Source organism: Triturus cristatus, chromosome 7, assembly GCF_964204655.1.
Source record: "Triturus cristatus chromosome 7, aTriCri1.1, whole genome shotgun sequence".
Lineage (NCBI taxonomy): Eukaryota > Metazoa > Chordata > Amphibia > Caudata > Salamandridae > Triturus > Triturus cristatus.
The window spans coordinates 660478323-660502818 of NC_140590.1; the positions used below are offsets into that span (position 1 = coordinate 660478323).

Sequence of the window (24496 nt, forward strand, 5' to 3'; positions counted from 1 at the left end):
TATGCATTTGCGCCAGTTAGCAATATTAAAAACAGAGTCCCTTTTCTCTGTTGACTACACATCCCGAGTATTTCCAGCATCGAGTCCGAACGCTTGGCTTGAGCCGCATTACAGCATTTTCACCGCACCATCTACGCATCTTCCAACATGTACGTTTTCCATTTTGACATTACGCACGTATCGTATGAGGGGACCACTTAAGTGGTCTGTTGTTATTGGTTCACGCACTTTTTATAACTCGCCCGTCACTGACAGTGAACACGGGATAGAGACACCCGCCAGTCTTTCACATTTAATTCACATTAGCACGCTGCGTTTCATCCTCTCATTCAATCTTGTTTCAACACTGACGACAGCACAGTCACCACAATAATGCGAGAACACCTACACATCGAACCACGCGCAATGTAATTATTCAACAATCTCCGTTCCCCTCGTTGTTTCACATCCAGCCACTACAATTTTGACACCCACGGACTAAGGCATGTATAGCATGTTTCACCACCATTGGTATTCACACAGAGAGAGATCACAATATGACACAGCGGTGCATGGATATGATCCTTTTCAGTTGATGACCATTAAGGCATTATACGCTATTTGTTTTCACAGATACACCCCTGATGAAGGGCGACCAGCCCGAAATGCATAGGGAAATATATACATTTGGATGCATATAAAAGATATGTGACTGAGCTATTCGAAAAAAGTTATGAACTCATGAGAATGAATAAATTCTGAACATGATTCCTTGAACAACCGCATTGGATTATCCTTATTTGAATCTCCATTTGAACTAACATTATCCCGCTTCCCAGCGGGTCCTTGCTGTGCCCAGGGGGCTGTCGCTGAGTCAAGCGCCGCTGCCAGTTCATATTTGTTCACACCCTTGTCAGAGGTTGATACCCCGGGAGCACGCAACAATCTAACAAACAAGGAGAAACTGTTTGGTGTGCGTGTTTGCATCCATTGATTGCCAAAAAATAGCACATGACTAGGCGCAAGAATGCCAAGCACATTTGAGTAACAGACATAGATAAAAGACTAGTGCTCTATATAACAGTGCAAGTGGCCCAACATTCTGTACATCAGTGATGCGCAGTGTTTCGGTGGGTATGCAAATGTGGGCAATGATGGAGGCATATATATATATATATCTATATATATATATATATATATATATATATATATAGATATATATATATATATTCACTTAAAAAACCATAGGTTTCACACATGTTATAGCTAGGTGGATATTTCATTCGTAAAAAACCAATGAAATTCCCCCGTTATAGTTAGTTCAGATAACTATAACTTGCGTGCCCGCAATCCACTGCTGATGACGTCACATATTACATCACTTATGACATGGTCAGTGGCATCACTCATGACATCACTGATGACATCATCCTTGTGATAGAGTGGCGGCCGCGCGAGTTATAGTTATCTGAACTAACTTTAATGGGGGAATTTCATTGGTTTTTTACGAGTGAAATATCCACCTAACTATAACGTGTGAAACCTATGGTTTTTTAAGTGAATTTGCAAGGTTTTTTAAATGCTAATTCCTAACTATAACGTGTGTGAAACCTATGGTTTTTTCAGTGAATTTGTACGGTTTTTTAAATGCTAAGTTATGTATGTATTATTATTTTTTTTATACATTTATTTTACAATAAACTACATATTAAAAATTATAATTTTATTTTTTTTGAGTTTTTCACCGTGCGCGCACCCCCGCGATTTAGAAAAAAAAAAATTAAAATAGTTTTTTCTGCCTTCAGGGTCCTTCGGGGACCCCCTGACAAAGGCTAGGGGGTCAGGAACTCTATACCCTGCCCCCTTTTCACGTTCGCCACCTTCCTTTTTCACTCTCGCACTGAAAACAAACAAAATGGCGGCCGACACTTCCTGGTTTCGACCGATTCGAACGTTGACTAACATGTAACCACCAATCAGAATTACGCTCGCGCACGTTAGGGTGCTCGCACGGTGCGCGTACGGTGCTCGCACGGTGCGCGCACGGTGCGCGGCTATAGATATGTATGTGCTTTTAACTGCAATTTTCTCAGGAACTACTGAACAGATTGACTCCATATATGCAAAAGGCACATCCCTGAGCTGAGGACTACCTCTCTGCCAAATTTCAAGTAATTCTGTTCAGCCGTTCGGGCTGTACCTTGGACTAAAGGTCCCTATGGAAATTTGCATGGGGAAAATGCGTTTTGGGACCCCCCTTTTTTCTCAGCCCCCGCTTGACGAATCCCCCCGAGACTTTCAGGGAAGGAGCAGAGCGGAGCGCCCCACCTATTTTGAAAATTTCGCGAGGATTCGTCAACCGGCGCCAAAGTTATTCCAAATAGAATGTTGCAGATTTCCTATGGAAACACGGTCCTAACTATAACTATCTACTGGCGACCGCCAGTAGATAATATATATATACATATATATATATATATATATATATATATGAAACCCCAAATTGCCTTTCAGCTTTGAGGCAGCACTCGACAACACTCCCGCCCTCCGGCAATCTCAATCAGCTCACCTCCATGTCCCGGTAAGGGTGTGTATGCCGACGCGTTTCGAGGCACCCCGGCCTCTTTTTCACAGGCTTGTACAAACAGTGCAGTGAGAGTCCTTCTTCATTTAAATGCATCCGCATCTTTTTATTCGTTTTTATCACCCAGTTTACGTGCTTAGTGTACGTGACCATCATAGTGACTGCTGGGAATAGGAGTCCATTGACGCTTGTTACTGCTCTCCTCTGCTTAATTCAATGCGCTGTTTGGAAAAACACACAATTATTAAAATCCTTGAGTAGGAACCAGTTCATTTTGGCAAGACATTTTTCATATAAGGAATGCTGTGCTGACCGGCATGAAACGTTTCAACGGCAGCCTCCCGTTTCTCTTTCATGGGATGGTGCATGCCTCCACGACCCGGCCGCCGTGTAATTAAATGAAACCCCAAATTGCCTTTCAGCTTTGAGGCAGCACTCGACAACACTCCCGCCCTCCGGCAATCTCAATCAGCTCGCCTCCATGTCCCGGTAAGGGTGTGTATGCCGACGCGTTTCGAGGCACCCCGGCCTCTTTTTCACAGGCTTGTACAAACAGTGCAGTAAGAGTCCTTCTTCATTTAAATGCATCCGCATCTTTTTATTTGTTTTTATCACCCAGTTTACGTGCTAAGTGTACGTGATCATCATAGTGACTGCTGGGAATAGGAGTCCATTGACGCTTGTTACTGCTCTCCTCTGCTTAATTCAATGCGCTGTTTGGAATAACACACAATTATTAAAATCCTTGAGTAGGAACCAGTTCATTTTTGCAAGACATTTTTCATATAAGGAATACTGTGCTGACCGGCATGAAACGTTTCACCGCAGCCTCCCTTTTCTCTTTCATGGGATGGTGCATGCCTCCACGACCAGGCCGCCGTGTAATTAAATGAAACCCCAAATTGCCTTTCAGCTTTGAGGAAGCACTAGACAACACTCCCGCCCTCCGGCAATCTCAATCAGCTCGCCTCCATGTCCCAGTAATGGTGTGTATGCCGACGCGTTTCGAGGCACCCCGGCCTCTTTTTCACAGGCTTGTACAAACAGTGCAGTGAGAGTCCTTCTTCATTTAAATGCATCCGCATCTTTTTATTCGTTTTTATCACCCAGTTTACGTGCTATGTGTACATGACCATCATAGTGACTGCTGGGAATAGGAGTCCATTGACGCTTGTTACTGCTCTCCTCTGCTTAATTCATTGTGCTGTTTGGAATAACACACAATTATTAAAATCCTTGAGTAGGAGCCAGTTCATTTTGGCAAGACATTTTTCATATAAGAAATGCTGTGCTGACCGGCATGAAACGTTTCAACCACAGCCTCCCGTTTCTCTTTCAAGGGATGGTGCATGCCTCCACGACCAGGCCGCCGTGTAATTAAATGAAACCCCAAATTGCCTTTCAGCTTTGAGGCAGCACTCAACAACACTCCCGCCCTCCGGCAATCTCAATCAGCTCGCCTCCATGTCCCGGTAAGGGTGTGTATGCCGACGCGTTTCGAGGCACCCCGGCCTCTTTTTCACAGGCTTGTACAAACAGTGCAGTAAGAGTCCTTCTTCATTTAAATGCATCCGCATCTTTTTATTCGTTTTTATCACCCAGTTTATGTGCTTAGTGTACGTGATCATCAAAGTGACTGCTGGGAATAGGAGTCCATTGACGCTTGTTACTGCTCTCCTCTGCTTAATTCAATGCGCTGTTTGGAATAACACACAATTATTAAAATCCTTGAGTAGGAACCAGTTCATTTTGGCAAGACATTTTTCATATAAGGAATACTGTGCTGACCAGCATGAAACGTTTCAACCGCAGCCTCCCGTTTCTCTTTCATGGGATGGTGCATGCCTCCACGACCAGGCCGCCGTGTAATTAAATGAAACCCCAAATTGCCTTTCAGCTTTGAGGCAGCACTCGACAACACTCCCGCCCTCCGGCAATCTCAATCAGCTCGCCTCCATGTCCCAGTAAGGGTGTGTATGCCGATGCGTTTCGTGGCACCCTGGCCTCTTTTTCACAGGCTTGTACAAACAGTGCAGTGAGAGTCCTTCTTCATTTAAATGCATCCGCATCTTTTTATTCGTTTTTATCACCCAGTTTACGTGCTTAGTGTACGTGACCATCATAGTGACTGCTGGGAATAGGAGTCCATTGACGCTTGTTACTGCTCTCCTCTGCTTAATTCAATGCGCTGTTTGTAATAACACACAATTATTAAAATCCTTGAGTAGGAACCAGTTCATTTTGGCAAGACATTTTTCATATAAGGAATGCTGTGCTGACCGGCATGAAACGTTTCAACCGTAGCCTCCCGTTTCTCTTTCATGGGATGGTGCATGCCTCCACGACCAGGCCGCCGTGTAATTAAATGAAACCCAAAATTGCCTTTCAGCTTTGAGGCAGCACTCGACAACACTCCCGCCCTCCGGCAATCTCAATCAGCTCGCCTCCATGTCCCGGTAAGGGTGTGTATGCCGATGCGTTTCGAGGCGCCCTGGCCTCTTTTTCACAGGCTTGTACAAACAGTGCAGTAAGAGTCCTTCTTCATTTAAATGCATCCGCATCTTTTTATTCGTTTTTATCACCCAGTTTACATGCTTAGTGTACGTGACCATCATAGTGACTGCTGGGAATAGGAGTCCATTGACGCTTGTTACTGCTCTCCTCTGCTTAATTCAATGCGCTGTTTGGAATAACACACAATTATTAAAATCCTTGAGTAAGAACCAGTTCATTTTGGCAAGACATTTTTCATATAAGGAATGCTGTGCTGACCGGCATGAAACGTTTCAACGGCAGCCTCCCGTTTCTCTTTCATGGGATGGTGCATGCCTCCACGACCAGGCCGCCGTGTAATTAAATGAAACCCCAAATTGCCTTTCAGCTTTGAGGCAGCACTCGACAACACTCCCGCCCTCCGGCAATCTCAATCAGCTCGCCTCCATGTCCCGGTAAGGGTGTGTATGCCGACGCGTTTCGAGGCACCCCGGCCTCTTCTTCACAGGCTTGTACAAACAGTGCAGTGAGAGTCCTTCTTCATTTAAATGCATCCGCATCTTTTTATTCGTTTTTATCACCCAGTTTACGTGCTTAGTGTATGTGACCATCATAGTGACTGCTGGGAATAGGAGTCCATTGACGCTTGTTACTGCTCTCCTCTGCTTAATTCAATGCGCTATTTGGAATAACACAAAATTATTAAAATCCTTGAGTAGGAACCAGTTCATTTTGGCAAGACATTTTTCATATAAGGAATGCTGTGCTGACCGGCATGAAACTTTTCAACCGCAGCCTCCCGTTTCTCTTTCATGGGATGGTGCATGCCTCCACGACCAGGCCGCCGTGTAATTAAATGAAACCCGAAATTGCCTTTCAGCTTTGAGGCAGCACTCGACAACACTCCCGCCCTCCGGCAATCTCAATCAGCTCGCCTCCATGTCCCGGTAAGGGTGTGTATGCCGACGCGTTTCGAGGCACCCTGGCCTCTTTTTCACAGGCTTGTACAAACAGTGCAGTGAGAGTCCTTCTTCATTTAAATGCATCCGCATCTTTTTATTCGTTTTTATCACCCAGTTTACGTGCTAAGTGTACGTGACCATCATAGTGACTGCTGGGAATAGGAGTCCATTGACGCTTGTTACTGCTCTCCTCTGCTTAATTCAATGCGCTGTTTGGAATAACACACAATTATTAAAATCCTTGAGTAGGAACCAGTTCATTTTGGCAAGACATTTTTCATATAAGGAATGCTGTGCTGACCGGCATGAAACGTTTCAACCGCAGCCTCCCGTTTCTCTTTCATGGGATGGTGCATGCCTCCACGACCAGGCCGCCGTGTAATTAAATGAAACCCCAAATTGCCTTTCAGCTTTGAGGCAGCACTCGACAACACTCCCGCCCTCCGGCAATCTCAATCAGCTCGCCTCCTGTCCCGGTAAGGGTGTGTATGCCGACGCGTTTCGAGGCCCCCCGGCCTCTTTTTCACAGGCTTGTACAAACAGTGCAGTGAGAGTCCTTCTTCATTTAAATGCATCCGCATCTTTTTATTCGTTTTTATCACTCAGTTTACGTGCTTAGTGTATGTGACCATCATAGTGACTGCTGGGAATAGGAGTCCATTGACGATTGTTACTGCTCTCCTCTGCTTAATTCAATGCGCTGTTTGGAATATCACACAATTATTAAAATCCTTGAGTAGGAACCAGTTCATTTTGGCAAGACATTTTTCATATAAGGAATGCTGTGCTGACCGGCATGAAACATTTCAACGGCAGCCTCCCGTTTCTCTTTCATGGGATGGTGCATGCCTCCACGACCCAGCCGCCGTGTAGTTAAATGAAACCCCAAATTGCCTTTCAGCTTTGAGGCAGCACTCGACAACACTCCCGCCCTCCGGCAATCTCAATCAGCTCACCTCCATGTCCCGGTAAGGGTGTGTATGCCGACGCATTTCGAGGCATCCCGGCCTCTTTTTCACAGGCTTGGACAAACAGTGCAGTGAGAGTCCTTCTTCATTTAAATGCATCCGCATCTTTTTATTCGTTTTTATCACCCAGTTTACGTGCTTAGTGTACGTGACCATCATAGTGACTGTTGGGAATAGGAGTCCATTGACGCTTGTTACTGCTCTCCTCTGCTTAATTCAATGTGCTGTTTGGAATAACACACAATTATTAAAATCCTTGAGTAGGAGCCAGTTCATTTTGGCAAGACATTTTTCATATAAGGAATGCTGTGCTGACCGGCATGAAACGTTTCAACCACAGCCTCCCGTTTCTCTTTCATGGGATGGTGCATGCCTCGACGACCAGGCCGCCGTGTAATTAAATGAAACCCCAAATTGCCTTTCAGCTTTGAGGCAGCACTCGACAACACTCCCGCCCTCCGGCAATCTCAATCAGCTCGCCTCCATGTCCCGGTAAGGGTGTGTATGCCGACGCGTTTCGAGGCACCCCGGCCTCTTTTTCACAGGCTTGTACAAACAGTGCAGTGAGAGTCCTTCTTCATTTAAATGCATCTGCATCTTTTTATTCGTTTTTATCACCCAGTTTACGTGCTTAGTGTACGTGACCATCATAGTGACTGCTGGGAATAGGAGTCCATTGACGCTTGTTACTGCTCTCCTCTGCTTAATTCAATGCGCTGTTTGGAATAACACACAATTATTAAAATCCTTGAGTAGGAACCAGTTCATTTTGGCAAGACATTTTTCATATAAGTGATGGGTGATAAAAACGAATAAAAAGATGCGGATGCATTTAAATGAAGAAGGACTCTCACTGCACTGTTTGTACAAGCCTGTGAAAAAGAGGCCGGGGTGCCTCGAAACGCGTTGGCATACACACCCTTACCGGGACATGGAGGCGAGCTGATTGAGATTGCCGGAGGGTGGGAGTGTTGTCGAGTGCTGCCTCAAAGCTGAAAGGCAATTTGGGGTTTCATATATATATATATATATATATATATATATATATATATATATATATATATATATATATATATATATATATATGCCACAAGGAATCGCCCCACAGGATGCGCTGCATATATACGCCACGCCAGAGACCAACACGGACCCAGAGGTAGGTGCTCTTAATTTTTTATTTTAATCCATAACCTGCACCGCCGCCATGACGCGTTTCGACCTACTGGAGGCCTTGGTCACATGACGCTAACGATAGAAGCCTGAGTTTTTAAAGTGCAAGTGCGTGATAATGTGACATCGTAACCATGAACATAGACAACAGATTTTAGCGTCGTTATTTTGAAAACAAATGTCAACAATATGCATACCATACATGAATTTTTTATAATACATGTTAAATACATTTTGATCCCTAAAAAACAACGAAAAAAGGTCACAGAAACAATACACAAAAATAGATAAAAATATCTAAATCAATTGGCACATGATATATATGTTGTGTTTCCAACTTTGTCCTGAGCTCGAAGACGCCACTCCACAAAAGACAGTTCAACTTGAACATTTTATTTCCAAACCGGCAATGCATTCCAACAATTCGACATCCCTTACGCGTTTCGGAGCTGCTGCTCCTTCATCCGAGGGAAAACTGAAAGTCACGGATAGCGCTGCACCCAACACACTCCTTATTTGCATAATCAAATTGATTGCCCTCCGGTGGGAAATGACAGGTGAGTTCTGGGAGTTGAAGTTGCTGTGCAGTTAATTTTCCCCACAGTGGGTTCCGTGTCCTAACAGTCACTTATTTAATGGTTTTCAGCCCTCTGGTGGGCCTCAGAATGTCAGGCCGGTTTGCAATATTTCGTCCTTTGTGCTGAACAGGAATGAATGATTTCAACCTTGCAGACCCATTATTGAAGGCGGTGCAATCTTCCACGGCCGGACTGCCGCGTCGTGTTTGTTTCCAACTTTGTCCTGAGTTACTCACACACCTAGTCAGTCATGCAAAGAATCAATCACACTCCCATTTACTCACCTATATAGTTATACACACACCACCTCACTTCTTCATACAGATACTGACACATACTTACTCTCTTATATAATCACTGATACAAGTACACACTCATCCATAAAGCCACTCTCACAATCACTGACTCTCATGTATAGTCATTTATATACTCCAATGCTCACAAACACTGCCTTTTACATATGTAGTTACTTGGACATGTACCACTGAGACATCCATTTACTCACCAACACACCCATACACACACTCACCCACCCATAAATCTGTTTCCACATGCACTCTTGAACCCATACACCCAGTGAATCAACCACTCATACATCTATGCACAGTCACACACCTCTAACCCACCCACACACACAATCAGTCTCCCATACAAATACTCAGGCAACCAATCAATAACCCATATAGGCACTCATGTAGCTACTGACAAACCCATGCAGCAGCTTACACAACAACAGACAGACTGATACACATATTCACACAGTTTAGTCACTAACCCATGCATTCAGTAAGTTACATATAATCACTCACTTATACAGTCAGTCGCGAACCTACTAAATCCTCCATCCAGACACCTATACACACACTCATTCTTCAATACACCTTGGCATATATATAAAACATATTTAAACTTTACAGAAATGCACAGTCACTTGATGATGACATCAGTGATGTCATTTGAGGTGTCATCAGTGATGTCATCAGTGATGTCACTGACCATATCATGAATGATGTAATATGTGACGTCATCAGCAGTGCATTGTGGGGGCGTGAGTTATAGTTAGCTGAACTAACAATAACGGTGGAATTTCTATGGTTTTGTACGAGTGAAATGTCCAACTAACTATAATGTCTCTGAAACCTATGTTTTTTTCAGTGAATTTCTAAGGTTTTTTTTAAATGCTAATTTCAAACTATAACGTCCCTGAAACCTATGTTTTTTTTCTGTGAATTTCAATGTTTTTTTAAATGAAAATTTCTAATTATAATGTGCCTCAATCCTATGTTTTTTTAGTCAATTTCTAAGGTTTTATAAATGCTAATTTCTATCTATAACGTCCCTATTAAGTCCCCTTGAATCCTGAGGGTCCCTGGGGGCCAACTAGCCGACCAGGTACTTCCAGTAAGCGCCACAGAGCTGCGTTGCAGAGAGGTGTAAAAAGGGCCATGGCCCCGGACCACCTCTCTGCAAAGCAGCTCTGTGGCGCTTACTGGAGGTACCTGGTGGGCTACTTGGCCATGATGACATTACTGATGACATAATCCACGTGAAACGTGCCTGAAACCTATGGTTATTTCAGTGAATTTCAATGGTTTTTTAAATACTAATTTCTAACTATAACATCCCTGAAACCTATGGTTTTTCCAGTGAATATATATATATTCCACAGCCGGATCCCAGGGGTACCACCTTCCAAAGAAAGGCGCAACACCAGGAAACAGACTCCAAAGGCAAAGTTGAGAGTTAATTGATGATTTATTCAAGCATCAAGTGTCCAAATGACGCATTTTGGCCGCCAGACATGCGGCCTTGATCACATGAAACCTAATGTTTTTCCAGTGAATATATATATATATATATATATATATATATATATATATATATATATATATATATATATGTATATATATATCCAAATACCGCTGAGAAGATTGAAGATGACAGCTGATGCCTCGACTCCAAAAACCAAGCGGACACGGACCTTCAATTAAGTGCTGCTTTTATTTCATTTGCAGTGTCGTCTTGACGTTTCGGCTCCCATGAGCCTTGTTCACATGACAACGTGAGTAATGTTAGTGATCCAATAAATGGTGATGGTACAAAGTTCAAAGTTCAGCATGAGATCATGTGACCGTTTTAACCATAGAAATAGACAAGCCACTTCAATGTGGCATCAAAGCTGATTGTGCAAAATAAGTAAATGCTAGTCTAAACACAATATAAATGGAAAACACACCTAAATTGTTGTGGTGCATAGATATGTGCAAAATACGCTATTAAAATACTTGACGATATATAAATATATAAATAAGTCAATTAAAAATCCATATTTACATTTTAAACATAAAATTATGTAAAAAGCTAAATGGCATAAATGCCATGGCAATTATGGATTGTGCAGACCAAGAGGAGAAAAAATATAAACACACTAATTTTGCTTATACTGATCTATCCCCAATGGAAACAATACGTTTACTTAATTTCCTGAAACATATTGGCACTTGCAAAGGCTTATACTATCGGCATAAATGCCTATGACTGATGTCGTCCAATTTGTATAAAGTAAAAGTACAGTTATATTGAGAGTGACATCCAAATTCACGGCACACCGGAGGCCGAGGGTACTTAATTAAGAAGCATGCAGGGGCTTGTGGGGATGCACGTGACTCATCAACTTGCTCATTTTGGCCTTGGAAGAAGATGAAATGAATTCATCAAAACGCGTCGGCCTGGAGAACAAAAGTACGGAAGGGGAAGCTGCATGATTTTCACAATAAAGAAATGTTTCTCACCTTGACGGAGTGCGGCCTTAATTGCTGGAGCAATTCTTGATGAGATACTTTGCACAGCGCGCTTCAGGCTGTGGAGGCGACGCACCGCCCTCTTCATTGAATATGGGACCACTCAAGGGGAAATGAGTGACTCTTCAAAGGTGGCGCCAGGGTGCTTTAATTTAATCATGCAGAGTCTCCTTCAGAGGCTCAATCGAGGCTGCATAAACTGTTCTTTAAGTTTAAATGAGCATTTGAACCCACTGGAGGGCTGGATTGGTGCGAATTGAAATTACATAGCCCAGCATGCATTGAGAGTGACATCCAAATTCACGGCACACCGGAGGCCGAGGGTACTTAATTAAGAAGCATGCAGGGGCTTGTGGGGATGCACGTGACTCATCAACTTGCTCATTTTGGCCTTGGAAGAAGATGAAATGAATTCATCGAAACGCGTCGGCCAGGAGAACAAAAGTACGGAAGGGGAGGCTGCATGATTTTCACAATAAAGAAATGTTTCTCACCTTGACGGAGTGCGGCCTTAATTGCTGGAGCAATTCTTGATGATATATATATATATTCACTGAAAAAACCATAGGTTTCACACATGTTATAGTTAGCGGAAATTTTACTGATAAAAAACCAATGAAATTCCCCCGTTATAGTTAGTGCAGGCAACTATAACTCACGCGACCACAATCCTCTGCTGATGCTAATACTGTATTTAGACACTTATTTGCCCATGTCTTCTTCCATACATTTTTAGCTATACATATATTACAAATATTTTTTTTTCATAAAGACACATATGTCATCAGCAGAAGATTGCGGTCGCGTGAGTTATAGTTGCCTGCACTAACTATAACGGGGGAATTTCATTGGTTTTTTATCAGTAAAATTTCCGCTAACTATAACATGTGTGAAACCTATGGTTTTTTCAGTGAATTTGCAAGGTTTTTTAAATGCTAATTCCTAACTATAACGTGTGTGAAACCTATGGTTTTTTCAGTGAATTTGTACGGTTTTTTAAATGCTAAGTTACTTTACGCCATTCGTGGCATGCGCGCCCAATTAACGCAGTTCGTTCCGTGCACGCACGGTGCGCTTCGCGCACCGTGCGTGCACAGTGAGCACGCGGTGCGCTTCGCGCACCGCGCGCCCACTTTACGCAGTTAGTGCCGTGCACGCACGGTGTGCACGCACGGTGGGCACGCGGTGCGCTACGCGCACCGCGTGCCCACGTTACGCTAGATGGGCCATGTACGCACGATGCGCTTCGCGCACCGTGCGCACATGGAGGACATATGATGCACTTCGTTTTGAAAGGTAATATTTTAATTTTTCGTAATTTTTATAAGCCATGCACAAATGGTGCCCTTCGGGCACCATTTGCACACGGGATGGAGAGAGTGTGGATAATTTTTTTTTTTATTATTTTTTTTAAAAATATTTTAGTTTATTTCAGGTGTAATAAGCCATGCACAATTGGTGCACTTCGGGCACCAATTGCACACGGGGTAGAGAGAGTGTGGATAATTTTTTTTTTTTTTGAATTTTTTACCGTATGCGTACGGTAAGCGTAATCGGCGAAATTACCGAAAAAATTAAAATTCCGTTTTTGGCCTTGGGGGATCTTTGGGGACTCCCTCAACATGGCTATGTGTGTGGGAGCTGTCTAAACAGCCCCTTTACATGTTTTTGGGCTTTATATTTTAAAAATCACTCTCAGTGCGAGAGAGAAAATGGCGGCCGCCGCTTCCTGGTTTCGGCCGATTCGAATGTTTACTTAGATCTAAGAGCCAATCAGAATCGCGCTCGCGCACGCCACCGTACGCGTACGGTAAGCGTACCGTAAGCGCACCGTAAGCTGGCTCAGATATATATATTGATTTAAAGGCTATTTTCTCATAATCTACTGAACAGATTTACACCAAACCTACAAAAGGCACTTCCTTGACCTGAGGACTACCTCTCTGCCAAATTTCTAGTAATTCTGTTCAGCCGTTCGGGCTGTAGCCCTGTCTAAAGGTCCTATTGAAAAATGCATGTGAAAAACGCGTTTTGGGACCCCCCTTTTATCTCAGCCCCCGCTTGACAAATCCCCCCGAGACTTTCAGGGTAGGAGCGGAGCGTAGCGCCCCACCTATTTTGAGAAATTCGCGAGGATTCGTCGACCGGCGCCAAAGTTATTCAAAATAGAATGTTGCGGATTTCCTATGGAAACGTGGTCCTAACTATAACTACCTACTGGCGACCGCCAGTAGGTAATATATATATATATATATATATATATATATATATATATATATGGAACAAACTTCTCTCTCGCTTCACCCTTGATCCTGGGGTTCGTCGCAATAAAGGAAAGCACGGCACCACAGAGAACACTCAATTAGTGTTTATTCAGCAAATGGACATCAGTAACACGCACAAAAGGACGGTCGACGCGTTTCGGCACTCAGCCTTCAACTGGACCATAGAGTCCTAATGTCCAGAGTGTCTTTTTTAAAGAAAACATTTTTTTTTAAAAAAAGGAAAAAAGGAGTAGAAAGTGAAAACATACTGGACATGAGTTGCATCGTCGATCAAGGTATGTTATTTAAAAGTAAATAAAGTTTTTAGATCACAAAGAACCACAATAATTCATCCACCATGGTGATTGCTGTAAATTTGAATGGTATTATAAAGTTATTATAATTAAAGAAAAAAAGGGGATTTTGTAGAAATTGAAACAGATCACAATCACGGTAAAGTACCTTTAGGCTCTAGAGGAGTCAATTGGAATTAGACAATTTTAAATAAAGAAGTTCTGTTGACAATTCACGAAGTAAGTGATCAGAATTTTTGACCACGCACTGATAATTTTCTACAAAGAGTTTGCATAAAGTATGTGATGTCAGTGGACAAGGTTAATTATTTGTAAAAAATTCAAAATGTTACCAACCTAAAATAATTTAAAGACAATTTCAACTATGGCAATGTAAAGTTCATATGTAAATCACAGCAGCAATCAAAGGAGGAATAAATGATGAGAGGTATTGTGAAGACAGGCGACGATTTGCAATATTATTGATATAACTCACGCGACCGCAATCCACTGCTGATGACGTCAGATATTACATCACTGTATTTATTCACTTATTTACCCATTTTTCTTTCCTTTAACCTTTAGCTATACATATTTAATAAATATTTATTTTACAGAAAGACACATATGTCATCAGTGATGTAATATCTGACGTCACCAGCAGTGGATTGCGGTCGCGTGAGTTATAGTTCCCTTTACTAACTATAACGGGGGAATTTCATTGGTTTTTTACGAGGGAAATGTCCAGCTAACTATAACATGTGTGAAACCTATGGTTTTTTAAGTGAATTTGCAAGGTTTTTTAAATGCTAATTCCTAACTATAACGTGTGTGAAACCTATGGTTTTTTCAGTGAATTTGTACGGTTTTTTAAATGCTAAGTTATGTAATTATTATTTACATATTTTTTTTTTTTAAGGTTTTTCACCGTGCGCGTACCGTGCGCGCACGGTACGCATCGCGGACCGTGCGCGCTCTGTGGGCGTTCGCGTAATTTTCACGTTTCTACCGTGCGCGCACGGTAAGCGCACTCCGCGATTTTTTGTAAAAATATTAAAAACATTTATGGCCCTTGGGTGTCCTTTGGGGACCCCCTGACAATGGCTAGGGGGTCAGGAACTGTCCACCCTGCCCCCTTTTCATGTTCTCCACCTTTATTTTTCACCTCCCTCGGACTGCGAGAGACAAAATGGCGGCCGACAGTTCCTGGTTTCGACCGATTCGAATGTTTACTAAGATCTAACAACCAATCAGAATTGCGCTCGTGCACGGCAGGGTGCGCTTACCGTATGCGCACGGTGCGCGCCTATAGATATATATATGCTTTTAAATGCTATTTTCTCGGAAAATACTGAACAGATTTACACCAGACCTGCAAAAGGCACATCCCTGACCTGAGGACTACCTCTCTGCCAAATTTCAAGGTTTTCTGTTCAGCCGTTCGGGCTGTAGCGCGAACTAAAGGTCCTATGGGAAAATGCATGGGGAAAACACGTTTTGGGACCCCCCCTTTTTCTCAGCCCCCGCTTGACGAATCCCCCTGAGACTTTCAGGGAAGGAGCGGAGCGGAGCGCCCCACCTATTTTGAAAATTTCGCGAGGATTCGTCAATCAACGCAAAAGTTATTCCAAATAGAATATTGCGGATTTCCTATGGAAACACGGTCCTAACTATAACTATCTACTGGCGACCGCCAGTAGATAATATATATATATATATATTTATACATTTATATATATTCACTGAAAAAACCATAGGTTTCAGGGGCGTTATAGTTAGCTGGACTTTTCACTCGTACAAAGCCATTGAAATTCCCCGTTATAGTTAGTTCAGCAATGCACTGATGATGACGTCACATATTACATCACTCATGACATGGTCAGTGACATCACTCATGACATCACTGATGACATCTCCAATGACATCACTGATGACATCATCCAGTGAATGTGTGTTTTTCTGAAAATGAAGTATGTTTTATAAATGTATATCTCAAGGTCGATGGAAGAATAAATGGGTATATAAGTGTCTAAATGGATGATTTGTTTTGAAAAATTGATTGTATAATTGATTGATTAAGTGTATCTCAGTGAATACATGGCTTAGTGAGTAATGTGTAAATATGTAAATATCTGTATCAGTCTCTCACTTTGTGTATAAGTGGCTGCATGGGTTGGTGAGTAGCTACATGAGTGTCTATATAGGTTATTAGTTGGTTTTTGAGTATCAGTATGAGTGTCTGAGTATCTCTATGGTTCGGTGGGGGGTATTACATAGTGCATAGATGCATGAATGAGTGACTCACTGTTTGTATGTGTTGAAGACAGCATGTGTGCAGGACTGAATGGGTTGATGAGTGTGTGTATGGGTGTGTTAGTGATTGAATGACTGTCTCAATAGTGTCTTTATGAGTAACTACATATGTTTTAAACTAGTATATGTGACTATTGGTGTATATAAGTGAGTATATGTGAGAGTGAGAGATTGGAAGAGTTCCTGTATGAATAAGTATGTGTTTCTATAAGTGATTGTTTAAAAGACTAAGTATGTGTAAGTTTCTGTAGAAGTAAGTGTGATGGTGTGTGTATAACTGTATATGCAAGTAAATGGATGTTTGATTCTTTATTAGCATGAGGGACTATGTGTATGAGTAACTCTATGGATGAGTGGTGTTGTGTAACAGGATGTATAGGTGTATGAGTACATATGATGAGTGAGTACATGTATGAGTGACCGTATACGACTGTTGGTGAATGAGTGGATGTGTATGTGGATCTTAGAATTACTGAATAGGTTTCTGTAACTGGTTTTGGTATGTCCATTGTTTTGAAAATTGTAGTTTCTATTTTTGAATGTGTGTATCAAAGGTTATATTAGGGTGAGAGGAGGTCTGCCACTCTATCACAAGGATGATGTCATCAGTGATGTCATTTGAGATGTCATCAGTGATGTCATCAGTGATGTCACTGACCAGTGATGTAATATGTAACGTCATCAGCAGTGTATTGCGGGCGCGCGAGTTATAGTTAGCTGAACTAACTATAACGGGGGAATTTCAATGGTTTTGTACGAGTGAAAAGTCCAGCTAACTATAACGCCCCTGAAACCTATGGTTTTTTCAGTGAATTTCTAAGGTTTTTTAAATGCTAATTCCTAACTAAAACGTGCCTGAAACCTATGGTTTTTTAAGTGAATTTCAAAGGTTTTTTAAATGCTAATTTCTAACTATGCCTACAGAGATAGGACATGTGAAGAAAGAAGAAAAAACGCACTGAAAGAAAAAAACAGAAATGCAGGAAGAAGCAACAGAAATCCTCAAAGACGAAGAAAAGTGCAGGAAGAAGGATAACGTGCAGAAAGAACAAACAGAAGAGCAGAAAGAAGCCTTGTTGCAAAATCATCCTGTACCCTCAACTTTTTCAGACAGATACTGGTGGTAACTGAGTCTGACTAACCAGTCCTAGAGCCAGTGCGATGTTAAAAGACACTTCGAATACAGTGAAAACACCTACATACACTAGGGAACACTATGCATTGGGGTCCCCCTGTTTTTAGCATGACCTCCTCTGTAAGCCCCTAGTATATAATAGGGCAGGGGGATTAAAACTACCTCTTAAAACGCGCCACAGGGCATGTTTGCACACGTCACCTTAGGCCCCGTCCCCTCCCTTCCCCACTGTGTGAAAACGCCCTGTGGCCCTTTTAAGTTGGGAGATTAAGTCCCCGTGATTCCTGAGGGTCCCTAGGGTCCAACTAGCCCACTAGGTACATCCAGTAAGTGCCACAGAGCTGCGTTGCAGAGAGGTGTAAAAAGTGGCGTGGCCTCAGAACACCTGTCAGCAACGCAACTCCGTGGCGCATACTGGAGATACCTGTTGGGCTAGTTGGCCCTCAGGGACCCTCAGTATTGAAGGGGAATTTATTCCCCAACTTACAACTCGCCAGGGGGCGCATTTGCAGAGTGCTGCAAGGAGGGGGCGTGGCCTCTGGCATGATGCCGGTCTTTTATTTATTTATTTTTTTAAGAAGGGGGCTGTGTGGCCCCCCTTCTTTTTCTAATTTATTGGCCCTGGGGAACCCATCCCCCAGGGTCTGCCCCCTAATTTTGTTTTTAAAATAAAAAAATTGGAAGGGGCCGCGTGGCCCCCCTCCCGAGGCCTTAATCGGCCCCAGGGACCCCAACCCCCATGTCATGGCCTTTTTTTAAAATCCTTTAGGAGGGGGGTTGCGTTGCCCCCCTCCTCAGGCCACTTATGGCCACGGGGACCCCACCCCCTGGGGCCGGCCTTTGTTGTTTATGACTTTTTAAAAAATATATATTTATAGAAACACCTAGGACATGCTGGACAAACCATACGTACCTATCGCCGTGACGATTTGCGTGATATTCATTAAAAGTTGACTATGCATACAATGAATCCACGTGGAATGTATTTACACCGCTAGTGAAGCTCTGACGTGTCTGATGCCCTACCGTGCCTAATCCCGGCGCCCCCGCCGGTGGGTACTCTCCGAGTAGACAACCTTGTCATTTATTTATACATACATGGGTAGCTATTGATGGGCACATTTAATACACACGCACACCAAGCCATTCAAAGGGGATTCTTCAAAAGTTCGACCAAAACTATGCGAGAAACCCCCCTCACGGTTAATAAAACACACATCCTCCACCGGATGTGTAATACTTTTTATTTTATTCTCTGGAAAGGACACAAACCTCACTTGAGAGTCACAGCGCGCTCTGGCTGAACCCAATGCTGTGTTACACCAACCAGTGCCCGCCGAGTGCCACACACCTCTGTGTTGTATTCCACCAGCTAGTGCGTATGCTATGACACTCTCTAGCCCATGTGCACTGTAACACCACCCCGTGAATATGTCATGCCACACTTGCCTTCGCACGGGTTATATTGCCCCATCTAACGTGCCTTCCTCAATGCCTATGTTATAACACACAGCGCTATGCCATACATATTACAATCTGGGATCCATATCTTTGTCAGAGTGCATATGCAACGTTACACTCCCCAGCACATATTTTATATTACAACTTTAGAGACTAGTTAGGTTACACAACACTGCCCTGTGCATATTACACTCCAAGGTGCATATCGCATAGCACGCGCTAGTGCCTGTGCTATCTCGCGCTCTCCAATGAATCTGTCATTGCTCACAATGTATTGCATATTATATTTCACGCCCGGTTCATCTTATATCACACTTTTTGGTGCATAGTTTATACCATACACTATATCTAGTTTTCATTTTCAATCGTGCTCTCAGGACTATATTCTATATAACACTACGTTCACCTACCCTTTTCACGGGCATTACATTTTGAGATGGGGGTGGAGGGTCAGGGGGTGTTTCTGCCAAGTGAGCCCGGAGTCACAGTCACAAACGTCCTCTTCTTCCTGAATAAAAGTGAGAATATGCTGCATACTTGTTCATATTTTAAGTAGTTCGCACAGACACACATTTTAAAAACAATAAATTTCCTAATACCCACCTTCTCTGAACAGTTAGCTTGCTGCCCCATCCACCTCCTCCCTATCCTCTATTGTCTGAATCCATGGACTAGCCTCCTCCCTGCTGCCATGCATGGTCTGATGTGCTGCCACTGCCCTCCATTTAGCATGATGTACCAGTCCACTCCTCCTGCCCTCCATTGCATAATTCTATGCCCCATCATGGACATCCTGCTTAGCCTCTGTGCTTAGCTTGCTGCCCCTATTCTCCTTCCCCCTGCCCTCCAACGTCTTTGTGCATGCCCCTGCTCCATCCTTTTTGCCCACCATGTTCCATGGACCTGCCACTCCTATCTACTCTGAGTGTTCTCTTGAGCTGCCACTCCCCTCCCACCTGCCTAGCATTGTCAGATGACTGTAACCTGTCCGAGCCACCTCCACCCTGCCTGTCCACATTCCATGCCCCTATCCCCTTCCTCCTGTCCTCCATGGTCCATTTTAGTGCCACACCCTTCTGCCCTCCCTGGTTTGTTGTGCTGCAACTGCTCCTCCTGCCTGCTCCGTGTGGTCTGTTGTGAGGTCCCTTCCCCTGAACTCTCTTGTCTGTGCCCAGGTCCTGACCCTCCCTTCTATCCTCCATGGTCCTTTGTGCATGCCCCTGCACCCTCCTTCTTGCCCATCATAGCCATTGTGCTGCCACTAACCCTCCCGCTTGCCATGCATGGTCTTCTGTGCTGCCACGGCCCCTCCCACCTTCCCTGTATGGTCAGCTAGCTGCCCCTGACCCGCTCCCACCTTCCCTCCATGGTCTGTGTGTATGCCATCATAGTCTCACTGTTGCTCTCCATGGTGTGTCTTGCTTCTAGTGCCCATCCTGCCTGACCTCCATGGACATCTTGCTGCTCCTGCCCTGCCCCCTTGCCCCCAGCCCTCTGTTTCCATGTGCAGACCCCTATGCCCTCCCTCCTGGCTTGTCTGTTCCATTATAATGCCCCTGATCCATCCCTCCTGCCCTTTATGGTCTGTTACGCTGCAGCTTTCTCTCCTTTCTGTCCATTATGGTCAGCTAGCTACCATTGCCTCTTTCCCCTCTGTTCTCTGTTGTCCATGTGAATGGTCCTGTCCCCTCCCTATTGCTTTCTATGGATTGTGGAGGAGTGTGGCTCAATGGTTAGAGCGGCAGACCCTGAAGCAGAGTTATGCCCAGGGACCAGGGTTCGATTCCAGCCTCGGCGGGGCTCGGGCTCAATTTCCTCAGACCTGTCTATTCTCGCCTCGGTGCCTATTCTAATCACGGGCCCCATGCTGCAACTCTGGGCAATAGCTTGCTTAGCCTCCACACCGGCCCCAACAGCGCTAAGGATGCCTGGCTTCACCCTGGGGGTGCCCAGGAGTGGACACTTCACAGGGAAAGCCAGGAGGGGTTCCACAGCGGCATGAGTATCAGCGCCAGGAAACCGCAAAGGCGACACCGCAAGGTGGCCGTCTGGTGACAGTGCGCTCTATAAGTACCTTGACATTTACATTTATTTGTTGTGCTGCACTCCCGTCCCGCATGCCCTGTGTGGTGTATTGTGCTGCTGCAAACCCTGATGCCTGCCCTGTATGGTCAGTTTGGTGCACCTCTCCATGTCCCTCCGGTCCTCTGTTATCCGAGTCCATGTCCCTACCCCAATTCCTCCTGCCTTCCATGATCCAATGTACCATACTTGCGAGCATTTTGAACTTGGTAAGAGGGAGATTTTGAAAAAGAAACTGGGGTATTGATTTTCCCCTTTGAGTTACATTGAAAAAGAGTAGATTGTAGACAGGAGACAGATCAAATAAAGCCCATTTGAGCTTAAAAACATTGGACGTTTCCTGGCTGAATCGGGTCTGTTGGCATGTATGGTTGTACTACCACTGCCTCTTCCTTCTGCCCACAATGGTCTATAATATTGCCACAGCCTCTGTTGCCAGTCCTGTATTGTTGGTTTGTTGCCCCTGCCACCTTTCCACTGCCCTCCATAGTCTGTTGTGCTGCCACTGCCCTTCCTGCCTGCCCAGTGTGGTCAAATTGTTGCCTCTGCACCCTCCTACCTACCTTCAATTTTCAGAGTCCGTGCCCCTGGCCTCTGCCTCCCAACAGTATCCTGATGAACAACTAGATTGCTAACATTCTATATTTATTACAAAAGTGTGGAACGCCTGACGTCATCTTGATGTAATCAAAACTGTAATACCTAGAGCATTTCCTTTAGAAATTACGTATATGAGAGGGTCTTATTTGCATCAAAAATATGGTTAGTGCTCTAAAAAACTAAAATGAGGACATATTTTCAGAGTTTTCAAATAGCGACAAAGCACTTTTAAATTATTTGTTATCTTTATGTTTTTTTATGCAGTTGACCACTTGATTAAATGTTGCACTTAGGGGAGAGGATGTGGTGTTACTTCCAGAGCTGCAGACTTTGTAACTGGGGAACCAGGTTGGAGTTTCTGCTTCAGCTCAACATTCTGTGATTCTGGTCAAATCACTTAATCTCCCCATGTCTACCACCGAAATGAATTTGTTCTTGTGTGATGTAACCAATGCTCATGTAAAGCACTCCAATACCTGACAAGTCTGCACTATATAAAACTGCAAAAAACACAAAAAATAAAAAGTGTTTTGCACACTTCTGTCATTGGGCTACATGTGGGCTACATCTGGGTGATATTTGCGCTGCATTTGGGCTCCTTTGTCTCTGTTGGCCATCTTGGGAGATTTATTTGTTATGAAGTTTCCTAATTTCCTCATTTACTGCAGTCTCTGCAGTAGGAAATGCTTTCAGTTTTTTACTTTGATTCCATCAAGAAGGTATTCAGATATGTCACACATTTGCCATAAATTCTGAATGTTAGCACTCTAGTTGCTCATTAGATCACTGTAGAAAAGCTACTGCTCACCACGGAAGTCTGCTGCTGGTATTAAAAGTGCATGTTTCAGTCTGCATGTCAGAATTTTTTAATGAAATAGAAGAGGATTTGAGAAGTCACTCAAAATGTGCCCTAATTTTTCTTTCTTCAGCCCTAATCATAATTTCTAAGGCAAAATGAACCCCCATATTGTGTTCCTTTTTAAATTAAATGTTTTAAGTGTTACCAGTTTATTCCAATCAAGATGGCTTTTGGTGTGCCATACTTTTGCCATAAGTAAGACAGTAAGTGCTCTAATTGTTCTTAAGAACACTCTGGGACATTCTGTCATTGGGCTATTCTTGGGCTACATCTGGGTGATATTTATGCTACATTTGGGCTCTTTTGTCTCTGGTGGCCATCTTATGAGACTTATTTGTTATGACGTTTCCTAATTTCCTCATTAACTGCAGTCTCCTCAGTAGGAAATACTTTCAGTTTTTTACTTTGGTTCCATCAAGAAGGCATTTAGATGTGTTACACATTTGCCATAAGTTCTGAATGTTAGCACTCTAGTTGCTCATTAGATCACTGTAGTAAAGCTACTGCTCATCAGGGAAGTCTGCTGCTGGTATTCAAAGTGCATGTTTCAGTCTGCATGTCAGAATTTTTTTATGAAATAGAAGAGATTTTGAGAAGTCAAAATGTGCCCTAATTTTTCTTTCTGCAGCGCTAATCATAATTTCTATGGTAAAATGAACCCCCTCATTTTGTTCCTTTGCAAATTAAATATTTTAAGTGTTGCCACTTTATTCCAATCAAGATGGCTTCAGGTATGCCGTACTTTTATCATAAGTAAGACTGTTAGCGCTCTAGTTGTTCTTTAGAACACTCTGGGACATTCTGTCATTGGGCTATACTTGGGCTACATCTGGGTGATATTTGTACTACATTTGGGCTCTTTTGTCTCTGGTGGCCATCTTGGGAGACTTATTTGTTAGGAATTTTCCTAATTTCCTCATTTACTACAGTCTCCTCAGTAGGAAATACTTTTAGTTTTTTACTTTGATTCCATCAAGAAGGCATTCAGATGTGTCACACATTTGCCATAAATTCAGAATGTTAGCACTCTAGTTGCTCATTAGATCACTGTAGTAAAGCTACTGCTCACCAGGGAAGTCTACTGCTGGTATGGAAAGTGTATGTTTCAGTCTGCATGTCAGATTTTTTAATGAAATAGAAAAGGATTTGAGAAGTCACTCAAAATGTGCCCTAATTTCTGTTTCTGCAGCACTAATCATACTTTCTATGGCAAAATGAACCCCTCATTTTGTTCCTTTTTAAATTAAATGTTTTAAGAGTTACCACTTTATTCCAATCGAGATGGCTTCAGGTGTGCAATACGTTTGTCATAAGTAGGACTGTTAGCGCTCTAGTTGTTCTTTAGAACACTCTGGGAAGCTGCAGTAGAACACAAAGGAATCAACTGACAATCTCTGCCCTTGTTGGATATACATGTTTTACTGAGAATGTCATACTTCATTCTCGTATGACTGAGAAAGATAATGTGAATTTACAGAAAATATGCTCTCAGTTTATCTTATAGATCACCTTCCAAACCTCTGTGGGAAAAGCATGAGAAAATAGTTTTCTCTCAAACATGATTCATGATATCCCAGCAGAAGGCTTTTTCACATGGTAAAATCACCTTAGAACACACCACAATTCCTAAAATGAGTATGGTACCATCAACAAATGATTTATAATGTAACTAAAGTCTTAAAAGATTCTATTAACTGCAATGCTTTTTAATGAGGTGCTATCATGTATATTGGTCCCAAGATGGCTGCCAACACTTCTTGGATGAAGTGCTGACAGCCAATCAGATCTCACGATGAGATGTGTGATTAGGCTCCGCCCAGATATATATGTGATTTTACTTTTGATTTTCTCTGGAACTACTGAACGGATTCACACCATTTAACCAAAAGGCACGACTCTGAACCAAGGGCTACCTTTTTTGCCAAATTTGGTGTAATTCCGTTAAGCAGTTCGG

At 43.1% G+C, this 24496-nt stretch overlaps 1 protein-coding gene and 1 long non-coding RNA gene across 2 annotated transcripts in view; both read right to left on the bottom strand.

The window, feature by feature from the left end:
- LOC146810313 (uncharacterized) overlaps positions 1-7058 on the bottom strand; it is a 76624-nt gene extending 69566 nt beyond the window's left edge. The window contains exon 1 of the long non-coding RNA XR_014965662.1: positions 6975-7058. This is a non-coding gene — a long non-coding RNA (uncharacterized LOC146810313). The remainder of the gene's footprint in view (positions 1-6974) is intronic.
- The window catches only part of LOC146810311 (cilia- and flagella-associated protein 337-like), a 1036625-nt gene that overhangs the window by 915921 nt on the left and 96208 nt on the right, over positions 1-24496 (bottom strand). The gene's annotated exons all lie outside the window — the stretch shown is intronic.